The 12,175-nt window shown below is 35.6% G+C and overlaps 1 protein-coding gene across 1 annotated transcript in view; it reads left to right on the forward strand.

The window, feature by feature from the left end:
• Nucleotides 1-12,175, forward strand: part of LOC133099446 (L-lactate dehydrogenase C chain) — a 46,923-nt gene that overhangs the window by 14,625 nt on the left and 20,123 nt on the right. The gene's annotated exons all lie outside the window — the stretch shown is intronic.

A 12,175-nucleotide genomic window follows, 5' to 3' on the forward strand; every position in this document is an offset into this window, starting at 1 on the left:
TAATACTTCCAATCCATGAACATGGGATGTTTTTCCATTTATTTGTGTCTGCTTCATTTTTTTGCATCAAACTCTTGTAGTTTTGAGTGTGCAGATATTTAATCTCTTTGATTAAATTTATTCCTAAGTATCTATTGTTTTTGATATTATTGTGAATGGGATTGTTTTCTTTATTTATTTTTCAGGTAATTTGTTGTTAGTGTATAGAAACACAACTGATTTCTGTATTTTGTATCCTGAAACTTTACTAAATGTACTGATTAGTTCTATTAGTTTTTGGTGGGGTCTTTAGGATTTTCTATAAATAAGGTCATATCATCTGTAAACAGAGACAGTTTTACTTCTTTTATTCTAATTTGGATACCTTTTCATTTTGGTTCCTGCCTTATTGCTCTGGCTAGGACTTTTCAGTACTATGTTGAATAGGAGTGGCGAGAGTGGGCACGCTTGTCTTGTTGCTGATCTTAGAGGAACAGCTTTCAGGATTTCACCTTTGAGTATGATGTTAGTTGTGGGCTTGTTATATATGGCTTTTATTATGTTTGGGTACATTCCTTCTCTACCCACTTTGTTGATATGATATTGACATGAACAGATATTGAATTTTGGTAATTGCTTTTTCTGCATCTATTGCGATGATAATATAATTTTTATTTTTATTCTGTTAATGTGGTATATCACATTTATTGATTTGCATATGTTAAACCATCCTTACATCCCAGGGATAAATCCCACTTGATCATGATTTATGATCCTTTTAATATATTGTTGAATTTGGTTTGCTAATATTTTGTTGAGAATTTTTGCATCTGTATTCATCAGGGAAATTGGCCTGTAGTTTTCCTGTAGCAGCCTTATCTGGTTTTGGTATTAGAGTAATGCTGGTCTCATAAAATGAGTGTGGGAGTTTTCCCTACTCTTCAATTTTGGGGAAGAGTTTGAGAAGGATTGGCATTAATTCTTTAAATGTTTGGTAGATTCACCAGGGAAGCCATCTGGTCCTGGACTTTTCTTTGTTGGGAGATTTTTGATTACTGATTCAATCTCTTTACTCATTATTGGTCTGTTCATTTATTCTGTTTCTTCATTATGTAGTGTTGGTAGGTTTATGTTTCTAGGAATTTATCCATTTCCTCTAGGGTATCCAATTTGTTGGCATATAATTGTTCATAGTAGTGTCATGATCCTTTGTATTTGTGTGGTATCAGTCGTAAGGTCTCTTTTTTCATTTCTGATTTTATTTGTTTGAGTCTTCTCTCTTTTTTCCTTAGTCTAGTTTTTCAATTTTAACTTTTCAAAAAACCAGGTGTTAGTTTCATTGATCTTTTCTGTTGTCCTTTTAGTCTCTGTTTAATTTATCTCCACTCTGATCTTTGTTATTTCCTTCCTTCTGCTAACTTTGGACTTGGTTTGTTCTTCTATTACTGGCTCCTTGAGGTTGTTTATTTGAGGTCTTCTTTTTTCTTAATGTAGGCATTTAATGCTGTATAGACTTCCCTCTCTAAGAACTGCTCTTGCTTCATCCCATAAGTTTTCATATGTTGTGTTTCCATTTTCATTTGTTTCAAGATATTTTTAAATATCCCTTTTGATTTCTTCTTTGACTCTTTGGTTGTTCAGATGTGTGTTGTTTAATTTCCATATATTTTTGAATTTTCCAGTTTCACTCCTGTTAATTTCTAGTTTTATAACATTGTGTTTGGAAAAGATACTTGGTATGATTTTAATCTTTTAAAATTTTGGACCTGTCGTATTATCTATCCTGGAGAACGTTCCACGTGCACTTGAGAATGTATATTCTGCTGCTGTTGGACAGAATGTTCTGTACGTCTGTTAGGTCCATTTGGGCTAAAGTATAGTTCAAGTCCAACATTTCCTTATTCATTTCCTGTCTGGATGATCTATCCACTGTTGAAAGTGGTGGTATTGAAGTCCCCTGCTATTATTTTATTGTCTATTAGTATTTGCTTAATATATTTAACTGCTCTGATGTTGGGTGCATGTCCTGATAATGATACAAATTTATTTGTATTTGTTATTTGTTTCTTTAACAGTTGTTAGCTTAAAGTCTGTTTTGTCTGATACAAGTATAGCTACCCCTGCTCTCTTTTGGTTTCCACCTGCAGGGGATATCCTTATTTTCATCCCTTCACTTTGAGCCTGTGTATGTCATTAAAGCTAAAGTGGGTCTCTTGTAAGCAGCATATAGTTGGGTAGTGTTTCCTTCATCCATCCAGCCACTCTGCCTTTTGACTGGAGAATTCAATCCACTTACATTTAGAGTAATTATTGGTAGTTACTGACTATAGGTAAAGACTTACTAATGACATTTTATTAACTGTTTTATGGCTATTTTGTTGTTCCCTTGTTCTTTTCTTCCTCTCTTGCTGCCTTCCTGTGTGAATTGATGACTTTCTTTAGTGGTATGCTTTGATTACCTTCTTTTTATCTTTTGTGTATATGCTTTTCACTTTGTAGTTACCATAAGGCATACATAAAACATCTAATAGACATAACCATCTATTTTATGCTGATAACAACATCTTTGATTGCATAAAAAAAAACCGTTATCCTTTTACTCCCCCCTTTTATGTTTTTGATTTCACAATTTACCTCCTTTTATATTGTATATTCATTAACAAATTATTTTTATTACTCTTGTCCTTTGACTTTTTTATTACAGTTAAGTGGCTAATATACTATGATATTACAGTAATAGAATATTCTGAATTTGACTATATGTTTACCTTTACCCAGTGTGTTGTGTATTTTCTTGTTACTAATTAGCATCCTTCATTAACTATAATAATTTTATAATTATAATTTATAATTATAATAATTAGCTTGAGGAATTCCTTTCATTATTCTTTGTAAGGCAGATCTAGTGGTGATAAACTCCCTCAGTTTTTGTTTGTCTGAGAAAGATGTTATCTTTTCTAACCTTTCTGAACAACGATTTTGCTGAGTAGAGTTTTCTTGGTTGGCAGTTTTTTGTTTAAGTGCTTTGACTATATCATCCCACTCTCTCCTGACCTGAAAGATTTCTCTGAGAAATCCACTGAAGCTTTATGGGGGTTCTCTTGTAAGTTATAAGCTTCTTTTCTCTTGCTGATTTTAAGATTCTCTCTTTGTCTTTGATTTTCAACAGTTTTATTGTAATGTCTCTTTTTTTTAAATTAATTAAATTATTTTTTTGGCTGTGTTGGGTCTTCATTGCTGTGCGCGGGCTGTCTCTAGTTGCGGCGAGCAGGGGCTACTCTTTGTTGTGGTGCGCGGGCTTCTCATTGCAGTGGCTTCTCTTGTTGCAGAGCACGGGCTCTAGGTGGGCGGGCTTCAGTAGTTGTGGCACGCAGGCTCAGTAGTTGTGGCTCATGGGCTCTAGAGTGCAGGCTCAGTAGTTGTGGCACACGGGCTTAGTTGCTCCACGGCATGTGGGATCTTCCCAGACCAGGGCTTGAACCCATGTCCCCTGCATTGGCAGGCGGATTCTTAGCCACTGTGCCACCAGGGAAGTCCTGTAATGTCTCTTGAAGATGTCTTTCAGTTGAATTTGTTTGCTGACCTATGAGCTTCATGAACTTGGATACCCACATTTCTCCCCAGATTTTGGAAGTTCTCAATCATTATTTATTTAAATAAACTTTCTATTCCTTCTTCCTCTCTTCTCCTGGGTCTCCAATAATTTGCAGATTTTTTTCTTTTGGTGGAATTTCATAAATCACATAAGCTGTCCTCACTGTTTTGTTTTCCTCTGACTAGATAATTTCAAATGCCCTGTCTTCTAAGTCACAGATTCTTTCTTCCACTGATCCATTCTGCTGTTGATGCTCTCTATTGCAGTTTTCATTTCTTCAGCTCTAGAATTTGTTTAGTTCTTTTTTATGATTTCTCTTTGTTAAGTTTCTCATTTTGTTCATGAATTGTGTTCCTGATTTCATTGTATTGTCTTTCTCTGTTTTCCTGTAGCTCATTTAGCTTCCTTAAAACAGCTATTTTGAATTCTTTATTGAATATATCATAGATCTCCATGTCTTTGGGGTTGATTACTAGAAGATTATTGTGATCTTTTGGTACTGTTATGTTTCCTTGATTTCTCACATTCCTTGAAGTTTTGTGTTGCTGTCTTTGCATTTGAAGTAGCAGTCATCTCTATTTTTTACCCAATGATTTCAGGAGAGAAATACCTTCTGTCAGCCCTACTAGGGATTCTGAGGCTTTCTCAGACCTTTTATGTGTATGCCTACTCCATGCTTCTTACTCCCTGTGTGGCAGAATTCTTAAGCCTGTATGCCTTCTCTTGTTCAGTTCTCTCAGTTCAGTAGGCCAGGTGTTGACAGCCTCCCAAGGAGGCTTTCCCAAGGACATTGCTTTCCCAAGGACATAGATAAAGGTGAAGTTTGTGGTCTGTTCCTGACCCACAGATTTGGGCTGTGCTCACTAGCCATGTGCCAAAACTTGCTCTTGCTACCACTGGGAGCACACATAGGAAGCCAGCCACAGGTTGGGGATGTGTGTGGGTGAGGTGCGTGGAGAGCTAGGAGTGCCTGTGGGTTAGTTGGGGAGAATCCATGGACAAGGCATCCCCAGTGGTTTATGAGCTGGTCTTCTTGATGGAGTCCACAATGCAGTTAGTAAGATCCATGTCGCATTAATGGTCTCTGAGGGTCCTACTTGCCACTCTCCCAGCCTCTTCCAGTCTCCCAGTCATGCAGCTCAAGATGCAGTACTCAAGATGGGGTGAGAGAGAAATGGGTCTCTTTGCCAGTGATCCACACAGCTAGGGAAGCTGGGTGCTCACTTACATGCTCTCACTTCCCCCTGTGGGAGAAATCATGGGCTAAGAAGGTCTCTCTTGGCCCTGAGCTTTGCCATCTGGGGGAAGGAGTGTTGCAGGTTAAGGTAAACTGTTCCTTTTACTATGCATCCAAATTCATATATATTTTTTTGCTCCAGTGGTGTCCTAGAACTTCTCTGTTGGAAACCTGGGCTTCTACAAAGGCTATCTTGTCTGTGGTTGATTATCTAAAACATTGTTCTCCAGGGGCTACTGGACTGCAGCTGAAAGGGGCTGGAGACATATGGGCCATTTGTAGGATCCACAGCCAGGACTGAGGTCTGTATACCTATTACATGACGCATGGTTAGGCCAGTCTCCTCCGGGGTCCCTTGGTGTATGGTGCTAGATTCCACAGCTTCCATAAAGGTACTTTTGTCCATAGGTGAATGCCAAATTGTTGTTGTTGAGGGGGGGTTATGAGTGAGGTATGTCTTATTGGGCCATTTTGCTGCCATCATTCCACAGTGAGTTTTGATAGATGTAATCACCCATGAAACCACTAGCATAATCAAGATAAGAACATCTCCATTATCTCTTAAAGTTTTCTTGTGCTCCTTTGCAGTCCATCCCTTGTTCCACCTCTGGCCCCCTTTTCTGGAATTTCAAATGAATGGAATCATACTGAATCTTTTCTGTCTGGCTTCTCTTACCCAGCATGATTTTTTCAGAATTCATCCATATTGTTGGGAGTTTCAGTGATTTGTTCCTTTTTATGGATGAAGAGTGATTATTCTTTTGTTTATGCATTTTAAATACTTTTTTGCTTATCCATTCACCAGTTGCAGATATTTAGGTTATTTCTAGCTTTTGACTATTATGAATAAAGCTGCTGTAAACATTTTTGAACAAGTGTTTGCATGGATATATATCATTATTTCTTTGAGTAAATACCTGGGAGCAAAATAGATGGGTTATATGGTAGATATATATTTAACTCTATTAGAAGCTGCCAAACAGATTTTCAAAGTGATTGTTCCATTTTACATTCCTATTAGCACTGCAAGAGAGTTCTCTACATTCTTGCTCCCCATTCTTGCCAACATTTGGTATTGTCAGTCTTTTCAATTTTAGCCATTCCAATATCATTGTGGTTTTAATTTGTATTGCCTTGATAATTAAAGATGTTGAGAATCTTTTCATGTGTTCATTGAATATTAGTATGTTTTCTTTTGTGAAGGGTCTCTTCAAATATTTTGCCCATGTTTAAAACTTAGATCTTTTGTCTTTTAACTATTAAATTATAGGAGTTCTTTATATATACTGAATACAGGTCTCTTTGTCAGATATTAAGTATCGCATATAGGTTCTCTCCGTCTGTGGCTTGCCTTTTTGTGTTCTTAATGTTAATGATATCTTTCAATGAGTAAAGTTTTTAATTTTGGTGAAGTCTAGTTTATCAATTTCTTATTTGTGCTTTATGCTCTTTTGACTCCTTGTTAAGAACCCTTTGCCTACCCTAAGTCTGAAGATTTTCTCCTATATAAGTTTGATAGTTTTATCTTTTATATTTAGGGCGGTGATTCATTTTCATATAAATTTTAGTGTTTAATGTAAAGTAAGTATTGATATTTATTTTTTTCAATGGTAATATCCAGTTTTCACAACATTTGTTGAAAATGCTTTTTTCACATCTGAATTGCTGTGACAACTTTGTTGAAAATTATCATATATGTGGGTCTACTTCTGGATTCCTTATTTTCTACATTGATTTCCATATATATTCTTTTGTTATTACACATCACCTTGATTACACTAACTCTTTAAATTAGTATAAATTCTCTTTGTTCTTTTCTAAACTTACTTTGGATATTATGTGTTGTTTGCATTTTAACATAAATTTTAGAATTAGCTTATCAATTTCTATACAAGCACATGCTGGCTGTAGATAAATTTGGAGAGATTGGTATCTTAACACTATTGAGTCTTCCAATCCATGAATATGGCATACCTCTTCATTTATTTAAGTCTTCTTTATTTTCTTTTAGCAATGTTATGTCTTACGCAAATTTTGTTAAATTATCCTTAAATATTTCATATTTTTGATGCTATTATAAAAGGAGTTGTCTTAACATTTCATTCTCTAATTGTTTAATTGCTAGCATATAGAAATACTATTGTTTTTTATGTATTGACCTTGTATCTTGAAACATTGCTAAATTCACTTATTAATTCTAGTAATTCTCTTTATATTCTTAGGATATTCTCTGTACATTATCATGTCATCTTCAAACCATTTACTGGTTTTAATTCTTTTAATTCTTCCTTTCCAATTTGAAGATCTTTTTATTTTCTTGCCTCATTTCACTGGTTAGGACTTCCAGTACAGTGATGAATATTGGTAACGAGGAGAGGCAAATCTGTATGACCCTGGAAACTCATTTCCTCCTTCCTTTCAGTAGCTTAACAGCTGAATCAACTGAACTGAGCCAGCCTGTGGAGGGACAGCAAGGCCTTAAGCTGTTGTCAGCATTCCTGGCATGCATGGTTCTTTTTTTTTTCAACATTTAAAAAAAAATTTATTTATTTATTTTGGCTACATTGGGTCTTCATTGCTGCGCGTGGGCTTTCTCTAGTTGCGGCGAGTGGGGGCTACTCTTCGTTGCAGTGCACAGGCTTCTCATTGCAATGGCTTCTCTTGTTGTGGAGCACGAGCTCTAGGCCGCGTGGGCTTCAGTAGTTGTGGCTCGCGGGCTCTAGAACACAGGCTCAGTAGTTGTGGCCCACGGGCTTAGGTGCTCCGTAGCCTGTGGGATCTTCCCGGACCAGGGCTCGAACCTGTGTCCCCTGCATTGGCAGGCGGATTCTTAACCACTGCGCCACCAGGGAAGTCCTGGCATGCATGGTTCTTTTCGGGGACTTTGGTATGTAGACCTTGGCCCTGGAAATGCATACTTCTTACCATTGTTCCTGAATCCAGCTATCCCTTGATAAATTTTTTGTTACTTAAGGAAACTAGGGGTTTCCATTCCCTCCAAAGCTAACGTATAAATGTGTAACATAGTGAGGTGGTGGGGCTCACTCTTGCTCTTGTAGGAGTTTCAAGAGAACATCCTGCTTGCCAGCCAAAGGAGGCTTCTCTTCCCTTGACAATTTTGTATACAGAAGATCTGTGCCTAACCTATACTGTGGAATAAAGAGAATTCAGTGTACAGAGTGTGGTTCCCTACTTCTCTCCTTCTAAGATTTTCTTCAATAAACATTGTTTATATCCATAGCCTCTGGTGTTAGTGGTATTTGTGCATGTCACCTTTGCACAACAAGTGTTGAAAGTGGACATACTTGCCTAGTTCCTTATCTTATGGGGACTCTATTCAGTCTTTTATCATTGAGTTTGATGTTTAATGTGGGTTTTTCATTAAATTTTCTTTTCTTCATAGTTTCAGAAAGTTTTTTTAAAATCATGAATGGGTGTTGAATTTTGTCAAATGCTTTTTTCCTCAGCATCTATTGACCTTTTTACCATTATATAATGTCTTTCTTTGTCTCTAGTAAAAATTTTTGAGTGAAAGTCTATTTTTTTTATTGTGGGAAAATATACATAAGTTTACCATTTTAAACATTTTAAAGTATATTATTTAGTGGCATTAAGTACATTTTATTTTGTGCAACTGCTACAACTGTCTAGTGCCCAGATTTTACATCACCTAAAATGGAAACCCTGTACCCATTAAGCAGTCACTTCCCATTTCCCCTCTCTTCATACCCAGGAAACCACTAATTTGCTTTCTGTGTCTATGGATTTGCCTAGTCTGGATATTTAATATAGATGGGGTCATACAACATGTGTCCTTTTGTCTTTGTCTTCTTTCCCTTAGTAATAATTTTAGAGTTCATCCATGTTTCAGCATGCATCAGTACTTCATTCCTTTTTATGACTGAATAATATTCTACTGTATAGCTATACCACATTGTATTTATCTGTTCATCACTTGATGGACATTTGAGTTGTTTCTACCTTTTAGCTATTGTGAATAGTGCTACTATTCATGTACAAACTTTTATTTGAACACTTGTTTTCAACTCTTTTGGGTATATACCTACGAGTAGAAATATTGGGTCATACGGTAATTCTATGTTGACTTAGTGAGTAACTGCCAAACTGTTTTCCATAGTGGGTGTACTTATATTCCCATCAGCAATTTATAAATGTTCCAGTTCTCCATATCCCCACCAACACTTGTAAACTTTCTCTATTTTTTTATTTTAGCTCTCCTAGTGGATGTGAAGTGGTATCTCATTGTGGTTTTGATTTACATTTCCCTAGTGCCTAATGACATTGAGCATCTTTTCAATGCTTGTTGGCCATTTGTACATCTTCTTTGGGGAAGTATCTATTTGAGTTCTTTGCTCATTTTAAAATTGCATTGTTTGTCTTTTGGTTGTTGGGTAATAAGAGTTTTTTATATAATCTGGATACAAGACTCTTAGCAGATATATGATTTACAAATATATTCCCCCATTCTGTGGGCTGCCTTTTCACTCTCTTGATAGTATACTTTGATGCACAAAAATGTTTAATTTTGATGAAGTCCAATTTAATTATTTTTCCTTTTGGTGTCATACCCAAGATATCATTACCAAATCCAAAGTTATGAAGATTTACTCTATATTTCCAGCTCTTATTTAGGTCTTTGATCCATTTTGAATTAACTTTGTACGTGGTGTGAGGTAAGGATCAAGCTTCATTCTTTTGCGTGTGGATCCAGTTGTCCCAAAATTTGTTGAAGAGATTATTTTTTCCCCATGGAATTGTCTTAGCACCCTTGCTAAAATCAATTGACCATAGTAAATGGGTTTATTTCTGGACTCTCAATTCTGTTCCATTGATTGATATGTCCATCCTTATGCCAGTAGCATACTGTTTTGATTACTGTAGCTCTGTAGTAAGTTTTGAAATCAGGAAATGTGAGTCCTTTAGCTTTGCTTTTCCTTTTCAAGATTGTTTTCACTCTTTAGGGACCTTTGTGAATTCATATGCATTTGAGGATTGGCTTTTTCATTTCTGCATAAAAGGCCATTGGAATTTTAATAGGGATTGAGCTGAAACTGTAAATGGATTTGGGGAGTATTGCTACCTCAACAGTAGTAATTTTTCCAATCCATGAACATGGGATGTGTTTCCATTTATTTATTTCCTCTTTAATTTTTTTCGGCAATGTTTTGTAGTTTTCAGTGTACAAGTCTTGTACTTCCTTCATTAAATTTATTCCTAAGTACTACATTATTTTTGACTCTATACTGAAAATTGAATTGTTTTCTTATTTTCCTTCTTTGATCGTTCATTGCTGGTGTATAGAAATACAACTGATTTTTGAGTGTTGCTCTTGTATCCTGCAACTTTACTGAATTTATTTATTAGCTCTAATAGGTTTTTTTGGTGTGTGTGTGTTTGTGGATTCTTTAGGATTTCCATATATAGGATTATGTCACCTGCAGATAGAGATAGTTTTACTTCTTCATTTCCAATATGGATGCGTTTTATTTCTTTTTCTTGCCTAATTATAAGTGGCTCACGTTAGATTTAAAGACACAAAATCTGCAGACAATAAATGATGGAGAGGGTGTGGAGAAAAGGGAGCCCTCCTACACTGTTGGTGGGAATGTAAATTGGTACAGCCACTATGGAGAACAGTATGGAGGTTCCTTAAAATACTAAAAATAGAAATACCATATGACCCAGCAATCCCACTCTTGTGCGTATACCCAGAGAAAACTGTAATTCAAAAAGATACATGCACCCAGTGTTCACTGCAGCACTATTTACAATAGCCAGGACATGGAAGCAACCTAAATGTCCATCAACAGAGGAATGGATAAAGAAGATGTGGTACGTATATACAATGGAATATTACTCAGCCATAAAAAAGAATAAAATAATGCCATTTGCAGCAGGGCGGACCTAGAGATTGTCATACTGAATGAAGTAAGTCAGACACAGAAAAACCAATATCATATGATATCGCTTATATGTGGAATCTAAAAAAAAAAAAAGAGTACAAAGGAACTTATTTACAAAACAGAAGTAAAGTCATGGATGTAGAAAACAAACTTATGGTTACCAGGGTAGAAGGAGAGGGGAGGGATAAATTGGGAGACTGGGATTGACATATACACACTGCTATATATTAAATAGATAACTAATAAGAACCTGCTGTATAGCACAAGGAACTCTACTCAGTACTCTGTAATGGACTATATGGGAAAAGAATCTAAACAAACAACAAAAAAAAGAGTGGATATATGTATATGTATAACTGATTCACTTTGCTGTATGCCTGAAACTAACACAACACTGTAAATCAACTGTACTCCAATAAAAATTGAAAAAAAAGAGAAAAAAAACTAAAGACACAAATAAGCTGAAAGTAAAAGGATAGAAAAAGATATTTCATACAAACAGGAACCAAAAGATAGCTGGAGTGGCTATACTGATATCACAGAAATTAGACTTTAACACAAAAATTATTGCTGGAGACAAAGAAGAATATTATATAATGATAAAAGGGCCAATAATGCAGAAAAAACATTAAAGAAAATTCTACACTGAATTATGATTTTGAAAAATAATCTCTTAGTAAACTTATGAATAAAAGGAAATTTCTTCAACTTCATAAAAGATATTTATGAAAAACCCACAGCTCGGCTTATACTCAGTGGTGAAAGACTAAATGGTTTTCCCCCTAAGACCAGGAACCAGGCAGTGAGGCTTCCTTTCACCACTTCTTTTCAACATCATGCTAGAAATTCTAGCCAGAGTAATTGAATAAAGATTTATCAAATACTTTACATCAGCTGTTTTAACTATGTTTAAAGAATTAAAGCAAACAATGTCTAAAGAACAAAAGGAAATATGAGACTGATGTCTCACCAAATAGTGACTATTAATAGATAGAAATTATTTTTTAAAAACTGAATAGAAATTCTGAGGTTAAAAACTTAACTGAAGTGAAAATTAACTGGAGGGGCAAAACAGCAGATTGAGAAGGCAGAAGAAAGAATCAGTGGACTTGAAGATAGGATAGTTGTTCAATATCTGGGCTTACTCAGGGACAGTTTCTATTGATTGCTTTTTTTCCTTTGTATGATCCATATTTCCTTATTTTGTTTAATGCCTCATAATTATTTTGTTGAAAACTGGACATTAAAAATGTATAGCAAGAAAACTCTGTAAGTCAAATTCTTCCCTCCCAGGGTTTGCTTTGCTGATGCTTGTAGTTTGTTTGTTTCATGACTTTTATGAATTAATTCTGTCGTCTGTATTCTTTATTACACATGAACACAGAAGCCTTTGGTCTATTTGTTTAGTTGTCAGCCAGTGATTGGACAGAACTTTCCTTA

The sequence above is a fragment of the Eubalaena glacialis genome, chromosome 10, assembly GCF_028564815.1.
Source record: "Eubalaena glacialis isolate mEubGla1 chromosome 10, mEubGla1.1.hap2.+ XY, whole genome shotgun sequence".
NCBI classification, from domain to species: domain Eukaryota; kingdom Metazoa; phylum Chordata; class Mammalia; order Artiodactyla; family Balaenidae; genus Eubalaena; species Eubalaena glacialis.